We start from the raw sequence: 17,984 nt of genomic DNA on the forward strand, positions 1-17,984 counted from the left end.
TGTCTCCAGCCAATCAGGTTCTGGCGTAGTAACACTTCCTGCAGGCCGTGGCTCGATCTCCCCCTGCAGGAAATAGTGCTCGGAATGTCTGTTTCACATATCTTCTTTCTAAATAGCCTTGGACATAGACAATCCGGTCCTCTGTGGTGTAATATGGGTTGCCGGCCCTCAGGGGCTACCTTGGCTCCAGTATAACAGCATCTACTACGGGCCATCCTATGCGAGAGACCTTCAGTGCAAGTGGAGAACAGAACCGTTGTCTGACGAACACTTGTAGCAATGTAAGCAGCGCAATCTTAGCAAAAGTGTAAACGTTTTGAAGTGCCTCTGGAGGACAAGGTAACGACGAATCAAAACACTCCACTGGATGTATCGTGTACCGAAAGAAAACTGACGTGGCCACTGAATATGCGGAAAAGTATGAACAATTATTATTTATGTATTTCAATGTATTGAACGACTGTTGAGGATGCAGCGGATTGTATAGCATGTCACAGTTGTAAAATAACAATTTTCGTAGAAAATTACGTTACTGATAACGAAAAATCTAAAATAACAACAAACCAATATGTAACCCTAATGCCATCGTACGGTCAATGCAGACAATCCTGAATCTAACCTGAGGCAGGGATGCGTTTAAATTGTAGTGGTTTTGTCGTTCACACTTGTGGCACATGCGATTCTCATCTGATTACGAATGACGGACACTTTAGGGTGAAGCAATTTCCAGTGCAATCACGAAGAGGGCGATGCAGAAAACACGTCTAGACAAGCCGGAGATCACGTAACTTTAACCGCAAACGGCGACGGCGAAACGAAATTAAGGCCGAAATAGCGCGGTGCGGTGCGGTGCGGCGCAGAGGAATTAGTGTGTCGACTGTTTGCTGGCGAGCGGGCCGTGACAGATTGCGACAGACGCCGCGACGCTAGGCTACGCGACACGACGCCCACAAAGGAGCGGCGCTCATTAACCGCCCGGCAAACACCACCGCCGCCGCCGCCGCCCCGCCACCACTGCCGCTGTCGTTACTGCCGGCACCAGCGTTTCGCAGACTTAGTAGCCGCGGAGGGCATGACCCAGCTTTGTGCCTAATGGCAGTAAACGCTCCAAATACTTCAAAATACTGACTTCCAATTACATCTGGGTACAAATTCTTTTTAATGAATAAATATCGAAAAATGTATGAATGTAGTAACTGTTCTCGTAGAACAGATACCATTGTTGACCGTACAGCTTCTCTAGAATAAACGATAATTAATTGAAACTCTCAGCTGCCGACAGGTGTTGTTGATATACCTCGAAGGCGACAGCTGAAAATGTGGGCCCCGACCGAGACTCGAACCCGGGATCTCCTGCTTACATGGCAGACACTTTTTTTGCATTTTGTTTGTTGTTGATCGTTGTGTTTCGTCATTGCGGACGTCACATGACATCCGGTCCAGTTCGTCTGTTCATCCTTCCACTAAGTTTTTTTTATTACAGAAGCCAATCAGCTCTCTGACCGAACACGCTGAGCTACTGTGCCTACGTCCGTCTGAGCCACCGAGGACACAGATGAATAGAGCGACTGCAGGGACTTATCCCTTGCACGCTTCCCGTGAGTCCCACATTCCCAACCGTCCACAATCTAAATACGTAATCTTCCTAATAAGTATTTGCCCATCCACTCATTACTCGAGCACACTAAGGTGTTGGCTCGAAACGGTATCCAAGTAGCAGAATATTTCCTGTGAGAGTTCGGGCAACCTGTGCGCATTCGCACAGACGAAGGCCAATGGCCGGGTAGCCATTTAACTATGTATGAAGATAGTAACTGTTCTCGAAAGAACAGATACCATTGATTACGGTGCAGCTTCTCAAGAATAAATGATAGTTAACTGAAGGCCTCAGCTGCCGACAGGTGCTGTTGACATACCTCGATGGGGAATGTGGGTCTCACCGGAAGCGTGTAAGGGATACGTCCCTGCAGTCGCGATATTCATCTGTGTCCTCGGCGGCTCAGATGGATAGACCGTCTGTCGTGTAAGCAGCAGATCACGGGTTCGAGTCCCGGTCGGGGCACACATTTTCAGCTGCCCCCATCGAGGTATATCAACAACACCTGTCGGCAGCTGAGGGTTTCAATTAATTATCATTTATCCCAAAAGGGCACGGAACATATTCTAGATATTATAGACTGAGGTGATCGAAGACATCGAATATCTCCTAACATCGTGTCGGACCTCCTTTTGGCCGGCCGGTGTGGCCGAGCGGTTCTAGGCGCTACAGTCTGGAACCGCGCGACCGCTACAGTCGCAGGATCGAATCCTGCCTCGGGCATATATGTGTGTGATGTCCTTAGGATAGTTAGGTTTAAGTCGTTCTAAGTCTAGGGGACTGATGACCTCAGAAGTTAAGTCGCATAGTGCTCAGAGCCATTTGAACCTCCTTTTCCCCCGCTTAGTGCAGCAACTCGACGTGGCATGGACTCAACAAGTCCTCTGCAGAAATATTGAGCCATGGTACCTCTATAGCCGTACATAACTCCGGAAGCGTTGCTAGTGCTCGAACTGGCCTCTCGATTACGTTTAATATGTGTTTGATGGGATTCTTATTGGGCATTCTGGTTGGCCAAATAATTCACTCTAATTTTCCAAAATGTTTTTACCAAATGCCAACAATTTCGGTCCAGTGACGTGGCACACTGTCGTCCTTAAAAATCCCGTCGTTGTTGCCTGCAAACGGTATCCAAGTAGCAGAATATTTCCAATCATTGACATTTTCAGCTGGAATAGAGGATCTATTCCTTCCCATTTAAATGCAGCTCACGCCATTATCGAGACGCTACAAACTTGCACTGTACCTAGTTGCCAACTTGGGACCATTACTTCGTGAGGTCTGCGTCACTCTCGAACCCTATCATCAGCTCTTACCAAATTATATCGGGAGTCATTTGATCAGGCCATAGCCTTTAAGTCGTTTAGGATCCAACGGAGATGGTCATGAGCGCGGTAAAAGGGGGGGGGGGGGGGGGGGTGCGGTATGGGCGATGTCGTGCTGTTAGGAAAGGCACTCGCGTCAGTCGTAGCTGCCATAGCCTTACAGTTCTGACAGATAAGTACGTCGTAAGTCCCACATTGATGTCTGCCGCAATTTCAAGCAGTGTTTCTTGCTTCTTACCACTGAATACTCTACTCAAACTCCGCTGCTCTCGGCGGTTAAGTAAAGGCCGTAGGCCACTGCGTCGTTCAGGGTGTCTGAAACTGGTACTGTCGACACATTCTTGACACTGAATTCCCTAACGATTTCCGAAATGGGAAATCTCATGCGTTTAGCTCCAACTATCATTCCGCGTTCAAAGTCTGTTACTTCCCGCCGTGGGGCCTTCATCACGTAGGAAACTTTTTCATGTCAGTCACCTGAGTACAAATAACGGCACCACCACAACACCGCCCTTTTATACCTTGTGTACACAGTAATACCGCCGTCTAAATATGTGCATAGCGCTATCCCGTAACTTTTTTTCACATGAATGTAAATACCTGACATTGTCGGCTGGATAGTGATCAATGGATCCAATTCAGAGGAAGCTGCCGATATGAAGTAGTGATTGCATTGGCCGCTTGAAAGTACAGTGGATTACTAGTTTCGACAGGACTAAGCTGCTATCTTAAGAACCACAGCGCACAGTTTGACTGCGTGGCCTGTACAACTTGGATCTGAAGATGACAGCTTAGTCCTGTCGAAAGGAGAAATGCAGTGTAGTTACAGGCGGTCAAGACAATAAAAATGTCTCACCTGAAACTTTCTTTACATTATATTCCAGGTACGTATACAGAATAAGTATGGGAACAAACAGGGTGTGCTTCATGTAATTGTCAAGTCCTTTGATTTGGACTTAATAAGACGCTGTTTTAGCTAGTTTGTCTTCGCGACGTCTAGGTCATTGGTCCCTGATATATCACTCAAATGATGATCCTATGTCTTTGGCCCGTACTGGCGTCAGATTTCCTCTCCTCGTTGATTAATAATGAATAAAGAAAAGAGGGGCAGCAGGAAAGCTACAGACGAGTGGAAGTCAGTAGATTCTAGTAAATCGTGTATTGAGAACTTCACTCACAATGTCTTCCTTGAGATATCACTCACAAGTAATAGCCTCTGGGCGAGTGATTAACTTGCTGTGGGACGAGACAGAAGTCACACATAAATCTACAACTAGTTACCCTGTCCGGATAAATTACCTGGAGACAGAGCACGGAGAGCAGACGAAACTGAAACTTGAGAATAAAAGAAGCCAGCCAAGGTAACAAATGCTACTAATGAATTACAGCGTCTAGTATCTTAGCTACAAATTCAGTGGTTGTTGTAGAGAACATACGAACCTACGAAGATAAATTACAAGAAAACTTTGAATACTGATATGGAGTTTTTCACCTTGGACATAGAAAAAGGAAGGAAGCGACGTCCAGCCCAACAAGAAACACTGCAAGGTGAAATACGAATAGTTAGTATGTTGAAGAGAAAGACGTGTTAGACTTGTTACCACACATCTCTCTTGCTCACCATGTGTCTTTTCATTCTCTGAAAGAAACTTTTGAGGGGGAAGATGACTGGGATGTATTTCTGTGTCAATTCAATTTGAATTCTTGCAATTTATACACAGTTATAATGATATTATGACACGTTTTGCTCCAATATTAATACTATCCCTTTTTAGACTCAATGTCCCTATTCGAACTTCTGTTCATCTTTCCTAATCTTTCTGTACAAAGTTTTGCAAAATGTTCAATTTCTGAAAAAGTGCAAAACTGACTTACACCATTATGCCACAGACCTCTTCAAATACAGTGTCTCATCTCCTAATCTAGTTCGCTCAGCATCGCCTTATTTAATTCGCCTGCATTCCGTTGTACTTGTTTTTTTCTTTTGTGATATGCATCTTATAATCTCTTTTCAGTACATTATCCACTGCTGCGCGGAATTAGCCGAGCGGTCTGTGGCGCTGCTGTCATGGACTGTGCGGCTGGTCCCGGCGGAGATTCGAGTCCTCCCTCGGGCATGGGTGTTTGTCCTTAGGATAATTTAGGTTAAGTAGTGTGTAAGCTTAGGGACTGATGACCTTAGCAGATAAGTCCCATAAGATATCACACACATTTGAACAATTTGAACTTTATCCATTCTGTTCACTTGCTCTTAAAGTCCTTTTCTGTCTCTGACAGAATTACAATACCAAAGGCAAACCTCAAACGTAATATCCTTTCCTCTGAACTTCACTTCCCTTTACAAATTTCTCTCTTGATTGCCTTCCAGCTTTCTCAACGTATAGATTGAATAACATCACGGATACGGTACAATCCTTTCTCAAGTATAGCTTGATTTCCGCGTCCTTGAACTCTTACGAGAACAGTTCGTTGTGCAACATCATCATCATCATCACTTAAGACTGATTATGCCTTTCAGCGTTCTGTCTGGAGCACAGCCCCCTTATAAAATTCCTCCACGATCCCCTATTCAGTGCTATCATTGGTGCCTCTTCTGATGTTAAACCTATTACTTCAAAATCATTCTTAACCGAATCCAGGTACCTTCTCCTTCGTCTGCCCCGACTCCTCCTACCCTCTACTGCTGAACGCATGAGTTTCTTGGGTAACCTTGCTTCTCCCATGTGTGTAACATGACCCCACCATCTAAGCCTGTTCGCCCTTACTGCTACATCTATAGAGTTCATTCCCAGTTTTTCTTTGATTTCCTCATTGTGGACACCCTTCTGCCATTGTTCTCATCTACTAGTGCCTGCAATCATCCTAGCTACTTTCATATCCGTAACCTCAACGTTGTTGATAAGGTAACCTGAATCCACCCAGCTTCCGCTCCCATACAACAAAGTTGGTCGAAAGATTGAACGGTGCACAGATAACTTAGTCTTGGTACTGACTTCCTTCTTGCGGAAGAGAGTAGATCGTAGCTGAGCGCTCACTGCATTAGCTTTGCTACACCTCGCTTCCACTTTCACACTGTTGCCATCCTGTGAGAATATGCATCCTAAGTACTTGAAACCGTCCACCTGTTCTAACTTTGTTCCTCCTATTTGGCACTCAATCCGTTTATATTTATTTCCCACTGACATTACTGATGTGCAAATTGTGAATAATTTTTCATTCCCTGTCTGTTACCCCTGTTAACTTCGCAATTTTCGAAGAATGTAGTCTGTTCAACATTGTCACAAGCTTCCCTGTTATTATACGAATACTACAAACGTAAGTTTCCCTTTCTTGAGCCTGTAAGTAGTAGGGTCAGTATTTCCTCGAGTGTACCAAAATTTCTCGGGAACTCAAATTTTTTTTTTGCAAAGTCACCTTCTAGCAATTATTCCAGACTTCTGTAAGTAATTCGTGTCAATATTTCGCAAGCAGGTGTTCTTAAACTGATTATTCGGTAGTACTCACACTAAAATACCGAGTGATCAAAAAGTCAGTATAAATTTGAAAATTTAATAAACCACGGAATAATGTAGATAGAGAGGTAACAATTGACACACAAGCTTGGAATGACATGGGGTTTTATTAGAACACAAAAAGTTCACTAAATGTCCGACAGATGGCGCTGGACAGCTACCGTGACGGGTGGGAGGTACTGGAACGTACGATGTATATGCAGGATGGCGCTCCACCCCAAATTGCTAGATGCGTGTAAGATCTCTTGCGCGCGTCGTTTAGTGATGATCGTGTGCTCAGTCGCCACTTTCGTCATGCTTGGCCTCCCAGGTCCCGAGACCTCAGTCCGTGCGATTATTGGCTTTGGGGTTACCTGAAGTCGCAAGTGTATCGTGATCGACCGACATCTCTAGGGATGCTGAAAGACAACATCCGACGCCAATGCCTCACCATAACTCCGGACATGCTTTACAGTGTTGTTCACAACATTATTCCTTGAGTACAGCTATTGTTGAGGAATGATGGTGGACATATTGAGCATTTCCTGTAAAGAACATCATCTTTGCTTTGTCTTACTTTGTTATGCTAATTATTGCTATTCTGATCAGATGAAGCGCTATCTGTCGGACATTTTTTGAACTTATGTATTTTTTAGGTTCTACTAAAACTCCATGTGATTCCAAGCATGTGTGTCAATTTGTACCTCTCTATCTACATTATTCCGTGATTTATTTAGATTTCAAATTTATACTGACTTTTTGATCACCCGGTATATATACATCTGCGAAAAACAATTTTTGCAGTGTTTTGCTCTTGACTAAGGACGGTAAAAAAGGTGTGTGGTACGTGTGTGTAAGTGTATGTGTTTCTCTGTGCCTGCGTGTATGTGTGCGTGTGTGTGTGTGTGTGTGTGTGTGTGTGTGTGTGAGAGAGAGAGAGAGAGAGAGAGAGAGAGAGAGAGAGAGCGAGAGAGAGAGAGAGAGAGAGAGAGAGAGAGAGACAGAGAGTGCGATTGAAAGAGAGAGAGAGAAAGAATGTGAACAAATGGGAGATTTTAATTTTTGTAGTAGATAATTTATTTCTTTACAAAAATCAGACTAAGAGCAGCCGACCAGTTGCAAAGGATAAAGTAATCTTTACCTAGGTTTCAATAGATATAAATCTATCTTCTTCAGAAGACGGCCTGGGGACAATGAACATCGTAATATATATTAAGGTATGAAACATGAGTCAAGAATGAAGTTTAACATATATTAGGAAAATATTGTATTACAAGATGTGAGAAAGATTCTTGGTACTCACAGTATTATAACAACATGAAGTGATATGTCCTTATCGTTTAGGCAAACATCTGCATAGTTACATTAATTATATAAAATATAGCCCTGAAAACAGGGTTTGTCAGACAAATAAAATAGGTACATAGAAGTTGCAGAGCGCCTAAGCGACTGAGTAAAATCGGCCAGCGTAGTAGCACAGCGGCCAGGGCAGGTGGCGCTCATGTCGCGAACTATGTGCCGATAGGCGTACTGAAGTAACATTTGAAACATCAATATTAAATGCGTTCTTAAATAGAGTGATAATAAATAAAATGGCAAGCATTTAACTCCCGTTATGACATTGTGGGAGGTATAAGAACAATAACGTAGATACATACATCAAAAAGACAGGTGGCGCTTCTGCCGTGAGTTACATAAATCTATCTTCTGAAGAAGATAGATTTACATCTATTGAAACCTAGGTAAAGATTACTTTATCCTTTGCAACTGGTCAGCTGCTCTTAGTCTGATTTACGTGGAACCGTTGCTGTAGCGCAGCTATGTTTAAAGTACTTATTTCTTTATGTTTTAGAAGCTCTTAGAAAATAAAAAAAATAAATAAGTACTATGAAGACCTAGCATTCTGAAAAATATGTGAGGCTGTTAAACTCTAAGAAGTCTGTGTGAGAATTATTTCTCCTGAAGTTGAAGAGTCGGAAACTCGTCGAAACGTTGCGACAAGGGGGAGCGACGACTCGGCTGACATGCGGCGAATCATCACTCAAAAACGGCTGTTCCACACTTCACAGTTAAACGATACAACAAGAAGCTCGATAAGCTACGAGTAATCCTGCCCTGAAGCAGTAAACTCTTGCAACTTCGTGTAGTTCGTAGGGGACACAAGAACCGTGTTTACGGATAGCCCCCTATACCCGTGTCAGCGGTGTGGCCTCGGCTCGGACGGAGGAGCCTCAGACGCAGAAGTGGCACGCCCGGTGGCCGGCGACCGCCATTCCGCGGCGGGCTGGACTCTGGTTTGTCAACAGAGAGCGGCGCGCAGCCGCCTGCCCGCAGACACGTAAACACGCCGGCCGCAAACAACCCGCGGGCCAAGCTGCGCCGGCGAGACCGCAAGAACACGGCCAGGCCGCTCACGACGCCCTCCTCCGGGGCACTTGTTACAGAGTGGATTCTCAGAGCTGACATTTCTTGCCTCCTGTACACCAAACCTTAATGACAAGTGTAGAACGTGAGTAATGGGACTAGTGAGGCGTCGGGTTGAGTTGTTTAGCATACCCGTAACGAGGAAGCCCTTGGGTACGAGGTCACAAAAGGTCAATGATGATTACCGCGTTCGACACCCCACATATTGTCTACAATGCAACCACAATATTGATTGCTAATAGCAACACTGGGGAGGGAGTGGACGTATCCAGTGGTGAGCACAGTATGAGGCCATGGAACGTAGTTGAACTGCGGTAGACGAGTAACTCACAGCACTGCTACAGTGCTAGTAGTGTTGACACAAAGCAGAGCAGTGGCAACAACAAATTAAACAAACATTGCATTATATCTACAACAGCTGCCGAAGTTGAAATTTCTTCAGAATGGAACCCTAGGAATTTCGCAGTGCAAGAAAGAAGCGGCAGATGAAGTATTACGGTGCCTGCAAGATGACTCAGTGGTTAAAAAAAAAAAAAAGGTTGAAATGGCTCTGAGCACTATGCGACTTAACTGCTGTGGTCATCAGTCCCCTAGAACTTAGAACTACTTAAACCTAACAAACCTAAGGACATAACACACATCCATGCGCGAGGCAGGATTCGAACCTGCGACCGTAGCGGTCTCGCAGTTCCAGGCTGACGCGCCTAGAACCGCACAGCCACACCGGCCGGCTGACTCAGTGGAATGTGTGGTGTCGTATACGCACTACTGTGCGGACAATGTACATGGGGAGAACAATGATGACGATACGTGCTTAAAAAGCGAAGGTGATATTCAAACAGGCGTCGCGCCATCTAGTTCATTATCCTTGTCATGCAGGAAGCCACAAATCCCGTCTCCAGTGGAACGACAATCGTCGTCCAAGGAGCGAGTACTAAATTTAATTACCTGCGTGGGAGATCATCCGAAGCATAGCAAAAAACTATAATTAACAAATTTCCAATAAGTCAGCACTAATACGACCCCATAGCTCATGATGAGGACTACGGATATTCAAAGGAGGACAAGGCGCACTCGTTGTAACAACTGGTGTTTGTACGTTTCAAGGACGCTCGATACAAATTACAAAAAAAGTATGGTGCAAATGGCTCTGAGCACTATGGGACTTAACAGCTGTGGTCATCAGTTCCCTAGAACTTAGAACTACTGAAACCTAATTAACCTAAGGACATCACACACATCCATGCCCAAGGCAGGATTCGAACCTGCGACCGTAGCGGTCTCGCAGTTCCAGGTTGACGCGCCTAGAACCGAACAGCCACACCGGCCGGCTGCAAAATGCAGGATGTGCATGTTTGACCTACTGCGTTATGCACATCAAGTTGGGCACGACACAGGTTTCAGTGGTTCCAGGAGAATAAATGGATAGTGGCATACCTTCAATCAGTGCTAAAGAATCGGAAGACGTAAGGTAACGAAATTTCAAACGAAGTGTCAACTTGATGATGCACAGCGAACTGCGGAAGCGGATCGAAAATTTGCAGATGAGATAAGAAAACTAATTCTGTCATCAGTAAGGTACTTGTCACCATCTCCGAACAATGGGGATTTGCAGAGAAAATGCACATGAAAATAATCCTCGAATTTAAAGTTACCAAGAAAAGTATATCAAGATCAAGTAACATAATTATCTTAACGTATTCATATACAATTACGCCCACTGTTAATGTGGATGGTAAATTGGCTGTAAGGTCATTTACTGTGATGCGGGTTGTTGGAGGTCCTCTGCCCCTTACGATTTTTTCTTGTGTACGTGATCTTACAGGAGTAATAGGGAATATTTACGACACAACAAGCAAGGGTAGGAAAATGGGCGTAAGATTCTGCTTACACAGCGCTTGTCCGCCCTGTTCTGGAGTACTGCTGTCCGGCATGGGAACCGCATCAGAAGGGACTGACGGAAGACATCGAAAAAGTTCAAAGAAGGGGAGCTCGTTTTGTATTATGGCGAAATAGAGAAGATAGTGCCACAGACATGATACATGAACTGGAGTGGCAATCATTAAAACAAAGGCGTTTTTCGTTGCAACGGGATCTTCTGATGAAATTTCTATCACCAGTTTCTTCCTCCGATTGCGAAAACATTCTGTTGGCACCCACCTACGTAGGGAGAAATATCACGATGAAATAAGAGAAATCAGGGCTCGCACAAAAAAATTTAAGTGCTCGTTCATCCCGCGCGCCTTTCGAGAGTGGAACGGTAGAGAAGTGTTGAACCCTCCGCCAGGCACTTTATTGTGAATAGCAGAGTAATCACCCAGATGTAGATGTAGATGTAGAATAGTTCGAGTCGTCGTCAGGCCAGCCTGAAGTTTCGGCCATGTTGGCTCAATATCCAGGAAAAATTCTGAGGGGGTCATCCATTTCTTGCTTTTTAATATAAGATTTGGATAAAAATGTATCGTAAGAGACTATGTCAGTTCACAAGATGGTTAAACTGAAACAGTCTTCCAGCTTATGACAGTAATGTCAAGAACAGACAGATCAGAAGTTCATAACAGAAAAAAGTCTGGAGATAAAAGTTAGATGAGTCCTTGTGTAAGTGACCTGTCGGAAATATCGATGGATTTAAATCTGCGTGACAGAACGTGGAATTAAATTCGGTACTCCTGAATACAAGAGGACTGTTTCTGTTTGAGCACGGGTCTGGAGCTAATCACTCCAACAAAGATCAAAGGACCTTCTGTCATTATAGTATCTCAAGCTTTAGCATCGTGTCTCAATGTAATTTAAAGAAGCTGACGATGGCGGTAGGATCCAGCGACGAAATGTTGTAGTTTTTGCATAAGACCACCGACAGTAAAACAGAAGATTATTACTGCAGTTCTGTTATTGCTAAAGTTAAGGAACATGACATTTTCTTGAATGATTTTCGCTAACTTTCAGTGCTTCAGAAATGCGGCATGTTGTACATCAAAGTGCCTAAGCTCTGCTAAATAATGCAATTTGTAAGATAACTGGTAGGTACTTGATTATCTTCGTGTAGATTTCCGTTTCTAATCAGGATAGAATATAGCTGCTCTGAACTTAAAGGAGTTTGAAATTACGAGAGTGTAGTGCCTCACCAGCGACAGCATTTATCCGCTTCACATTATGAGGCAATCGAAGGCAACGGCAAGTCAGGTGTGCCAGTCGATTTTTACTACACAACTCACATTTACACGAGCACAAATTGGCTGATTTTAGGCTACGCGTTCAGCAATGTCTGTGAAGAATAAAGAAAGTAACAAGCAGTTTCTTCTCTTAAATACTACACTACTGGCCATTAAAATTGCTACACCAAGATGAAATGCAGATGATAAACGGGTATCCATTGGACAAATATATTATACTATAACTGGTATGTGATTACATTTTCACACAATTTGGGTGCATAGCTCCTGAGAAATCAGTATCCAAAACAACCACCTCTGGCCGTAATAACGGCCTTGATACGCCTGGCCATTGATTCTAACAGAGATTAGATGGCGTGTACAGGTAAAGCTGCCCATGCAGCTTCTACACGATACCACAGTTCATCAAAAGTAGTGACTGGTGTATTCTGACGAGCCAGTTGCTCGACCACCATTGACAAGACGTTTCCAATTGGTGAGAGATCTGGAGAATGTGCTGGCCAGGGCAGCAGTCGAAAATTTCCTGTATCTAGAAAGGCCCGTACAGGACCTGCAACATGCGGTCGTGCATTATCCTACTGAAATGTAGGGTTTCGCAGGGATGGAATGAAGGGTAGAACCACGGGTCGTAACACATCTAAAATGTAACGTCCACTCTTCAAAGTGCCGCCAATGCGAACAAGAGGTGACCGAGACATGTAACCAAAGGCACCCCATACCATCACTCCGGGTGATACGCCAGTATGGCCATGACGAATACACGCTTCCAATGTGCGTTAACCGCGATGTCGCCAAACACGGATGCGACCATCATAATGCTGTAAACAGATCCTGGATTCATCCGAAAAAATGACGTTTTGCCATTCATGCACCCAGGTTCGTCGTTGAGTATACCTTCGCAGGCGCTCCTCTCCGTGATGCAGCGTCAAGGGTAACCGCAGCCATGGTCTCCAAGCCGATAGTCCGTGCTGCTGCAAAAGTCGTCGAACTGTTCGTGCAGATGGTTGTTGTCTTGCAAACGTCCCCATCTGTTGACTCAGGGATAGAGACGTGCTTGCACGATCCGTTACAGCCATGCGGATAAGATGCCTGTCATCTCGATTGCTAGTGATACGAGGCCGTTGGGATCCAGCACAGCGTTACGTATTACCCTCCTGAACCCACTGATTCCATATTCTGCTAACAGTCATTAGATCTCGACCAACGCGAGCAGCAGTGTCGCGGTAAGATAAACCGCAATCGCGATAGGCTACAATCCGGCCTTTATCAAAGTCGGAAACGTGATGTACGCATTTCTCCTCCTTACACGAGGCATCACAACAACGTTTCACCAGGCAACGGCAGTCTACTGCTGTTTTTGTATGAGAAATCGGTTGAAAACTTTTCTCATGTCAGCACGTTGTAGGTGTCGTCAGCGGCGCCAACCTTGTGTGAATGTTCTGAAAAGCTAATCATTTGCATATCACAGCATCTTCTTCCTGTGGGTGAAATTTCGCGTCTGTAGCCCGTCATCTTCCTGGTGTAGCAGTTTTAATGGGCAGTAACGTAGATTACAGGGAACAACAGAATTTGTGCACAATTTAATTTATTCGAAAATTAAAAACGCGTATTGACGTGCTGTATTAATAGGCCAACTGTAGTGTCTGTCAGTCTGTGCAACACATGCACAATATCACAACAGGCAAGTGTCATTCTACAGTTAAGCAACAGATTTACCTTGTGGATTAACTCGTCGACCAAAGCGAAGTATGAAATTTTGTACTCCAGTACCGAATTGTATTTCCATCTCGTCTGGCAACTAAAATTGTATTTTATCCATGGCAATAAAATAATATTAAAAATGAGACAAAACATGGACGCACCACCAATTTTTGACTATTCATCGAGGAGCTACCTTCCGAACGTTAGTAAGAGGAAAAGAAAAAGGGTTACCTAGTCCGACTGCTAATGGTGCAAACAATTTTCTTCAGCTTTGAAAATCTTATGGTGCTTGGTAAATTCCCCAAATTTTTATATTTGTTGGAGAACATGAGTAGCAATAGTTTTCTGAAATCAATGGTCATGAAGAAATGATTAAGACTGAAGGAACTGAAAAAATTACCGATCATGAAAAGTTAAATGAATATGAAAGTTAATGTTTATGAAGGGTAAAGATGTTTTGGTTGAAGAGGGGACGATGAAATAGCACATTCCAATTTAATACAAATATGTAGACAAGAAAAAACGGGTGGTGTGTTAGGCTATTTGAAATTAAAGCATTAGGTTAATGATCAAACTTAGTAAATACCCAGCCATATTAGAAGTGATTTCCTATGAATGGAGAGGAATTAATTGTATTCTAAAATGATAAAAGGACGAGGGTATTAATAAGTTGATTTAGTAAATGGCATTATATTCAGAAAGAGCGTTAAGAAAATTTAAAGCTGTAGCGAGCATTATGTGGATGTCAAAAATAAATTATGAGGAAACATGAGTTTTATGCTTGGAAAGTGGAGTTTTCACAGGAAGTTGTTAAGAAAAGTGCAAGTGTAATTCTACAAGTGAAGATGAACGGAAGATATTGGTTGAAATGTCAGTAAAACAGGCTTACTAGAGAATGATTAATCTATAAAAAATTTGGGATTATTTATCCTACCCCTGGGAAAGTACTGGAGAGGACATACGTAGTTAGCGAGAGAAAATTTGTCTAATGAAAGGAAGGAAGGAAGGAAGATTGGGTTTAACGTCCCATCGAAGTCGAGGTCATTAGCCACAAGCTTGGATTGTGTCAAGGATGGGGAAGGATATCGGCAGTGCCCATTCTAAGAAACCGTCTCAGCATTTACCTTGAGCAATTTAAGGAAATTACAGAATAAATAAGTGAGGATAGCCGTACTTGGATTTAAACTGTCTTCCTCCTGAACTTGAGTCCAGTGTGGTAACCACTCAGCGACTGTGTAATGGGATATGAAGGACAATGACTGTAGTATGTATGTGAAAATGAAGTTATTAACAGGGCAGGGTAACGACGGTGTAGAGGGCAATGGTAATCCTTATCTTTGCTTTAATAGAAACTTCATTGTCATCTGAAGCTGGAGATGTTATTATATTTCAGAAATGAAGACATCTCCAGCTTCAGAAGGCAGTTTATCACTTATCTACGAAGCCAACAATAATGCTAATTATTATTCCCGTGCGCACTCGTCAGCCACATACACTATGTGATCAAAAGTATGCGGACACCTGGCTGAAAAAGACTTACATGTTCGTGGCGCCTTCCTTCGGTAAAGCTGGAATTGAGTGTGGTGTTGACCCACCCTTAGCCTCTAAGACAGCTTCCACTCTCGCAGGCATACGTTCACTCAGGTGCTGGGAGGTTTCTTGGGGAGTGGCAGCAAATTCTTCACGGAGTGCTGCGGTGAGAAGAGGTATCGATGTCGGTCGGTGAGGCCTGGCAAGAAGTCGGCGTTCCAAAACATCCCAAAGGTGTTCTGTAGGATTCAGGTCAGGACTCAGTGCAGACTAGTCCATTAGAGGGATGTTATTGTCGTGTAGCCACATCGCCACAGGCCGTGCATTACGAACAGGTGCTCGGTCGTGTTGAAAGAAGCAATCCCCATCCCCGAATTGCTCCTCAACAGTGGGAAACAAGAAGGTGCTTGTAACATCAATGTACGCCTGTGCAGTGGTAGTGGCACGCAGGACTATAAGGGATGGAAGCCCCAGACCCCTCCACGAAAAACACGACCATATCATAACACTATCGCCTCTGAATTTTACTGTTGGCACTACACACGCTGGCATATGAGGTTCACCGGGCATCTGCCATACCTAAACCCTACCATCGGATCGCCACATTGTGCACCGTGATTCGTCACTCCACACAACGTTTCTCCACTGTTCAATCGTCGTTTGGCATTTACCGACGTCATGTGTGACTTACGAGCAGCTGCTCGACCATGAAATCCAAGTATTCTCTCCTCCCACCTAACTATCATAGTGCTTGCAGCGGATCCTGATGCTGTTTGGAATTCCTGTGTGATGGGCTAGATAGATTTCTGCCTTTACAAATTACGACCCTCTTCAACTGTCGGTGGACTCGTCAGTCAACAGACGAGATAGGCCTGTATGCTTTTGTGCTGTACGTGTCCCTTCAAGTTTCCAAATCACTGTCACATCCGAAAAAGTATACCTAGGGATGTTTAGGAATATGGAAATCTCGCGTATAGACGTTTGACGCAAGTGTCACCCAATCACATGACCATGTTCGAAGCCCGTGAGTTCCTTGGAGTGCCCCATTCTGCTCTCTCACGATGTCTAATGACTGCTGAGATAGCTGATATGGATTACCTGGCAATAGGTGGCAGAACAATGTAGCTAATAAGAAAAACATATTTTTTGGGTGTGTCCGAATACTTTTGTACATCCCTCTCACCAACCACCTCTTCCTTTCTTCACACTATTCTTGGCAAATGCAGTCTCCTTAAATGTCCTTCCCCTACAACTGTATCAGAAAACATCGATCTCCTACACCTGTTGTTGTTGTGGTCTTCAGTCCAGAGACTGGTTTGAGGCAACTCTCCATGCTACTCTATCCTGTGCAAGATGCATATAACTATTTACTCACATTGCCGCTTCAGACACCAATATCACTTCAGTAATGTTTATCATATTAAACTGTTTATTTCTTAGGAGTAATCCTGTTTAGATGTAAGAGGGGGCTTGATGGGCATAATCAGAATAGGTTAAATAACAAAAAAAATATTGAAAGAGTAGGAAGTTCTCTTTAAGATATAGGAATGATGGACTGAGAAGGCGAACTGATGAGGTTCCAGTGGGCACTAGGTGCGGGCAGCCGGACACCTGCCAGCTGTGCTCGAGACAGCGACCGCGCAGACGAGCGCTACGCTAGCCAGGGTGGGATCCCTCCGACGCGCGGCGGCGCAATTTTCCGCGGGAGGCTCAGCAGCGGCAGCGCTAGCGCGGCCGGGCCAGCCGGCGGCAACCGGCGCGCATTGTGCCATTGTGCGCTGCGGGCCGTGTGCATATTTTAACTGCAGGACGTCTCTGGCGCGGAAACAAAGGCAGGCGGTGCCCGGCTGCTGTTCCTGCCACCGGCTCCTGGCTCTGCTGCGAGTCGCGGCTCATTAGGACGTGCTGCCGCCGGCAGAAGCACTGGGCGCTGCCGCAGCACACACATCCCAGCGCGTTCCGCCAGCCGCATCACATACAGCACCCTCTTCCTACTTCCTGTTCCTCCCTCTCCTTCGTGTATCTTGTCTTTTCTAACACTGGTTCACTCCAGTGTTAGACTCTCTGTCCGTCTGTCTCCGTCTCTCTCATTCTCTCTCTCTCTCTGCTATCTGTTCGTACTCTCACAGTCTTCGATCCCCACTTTTACTCTCTCACTTTTGCTCTTGCTCCCTGTCTCTCCCTGGTTTTCTCCAAATCTCTCTTCCTACTTCCCATGTTCTCCATTAATTCCCACCACCCCAACCAATTCCATATTCCATCTGCTATCTCTATCAGATATATACGAAAAAAAGTTTTGCATCACCTCGATTCCGAGAGTTCCGGAACCTGTACAGAAAATTATAATAAAGATCAACATAAACAACATTTCCGCCCCTTTTATTGCTCACGGAAACCACACATCGCATGTTGTACCACCATACAGCGAGACCTTCAAGGGCGGTAGTCCAGATTGCTGTACACACCAGTACCTCTAATATCCCAGTAGCACGTCCTCTTACATTGATGCATGCCTGTGTTCATCGTGGCATAGTTCCCACAAGTTCATCAAGGCACTGTTGGTCTATATTATCCCACTCCTCAACGGCGATTGGACGTGATCCCTTAGAGTGGTTGGTGGGTCATGTCGCCCTTTTCAATACGGTTAGTGCCTGGAGAACATGCTGACCACCCTAGTCGAGCGATGTCCTTATGCTGAAGGAAGTCATTCACAAGATGTGCACGATGGTGGCGAGAATTGTCG

Source organism: Schistocerca americana, chromosome 4 (genome assembly GCF_021461395.2).
Source record: "Schistocerca americana isolate TAMUIC-IGC-003095 chromosome 4, iqSchAmer2.1, whole genome shotgun sequence".
In the NCBI taxonomy this organism is placed as follows: Eukaryota; Metazoa; Arthropoda; class Insecta; order Orthoptera; family Acrididae; genus Schistocerca; species Schistocerca americana.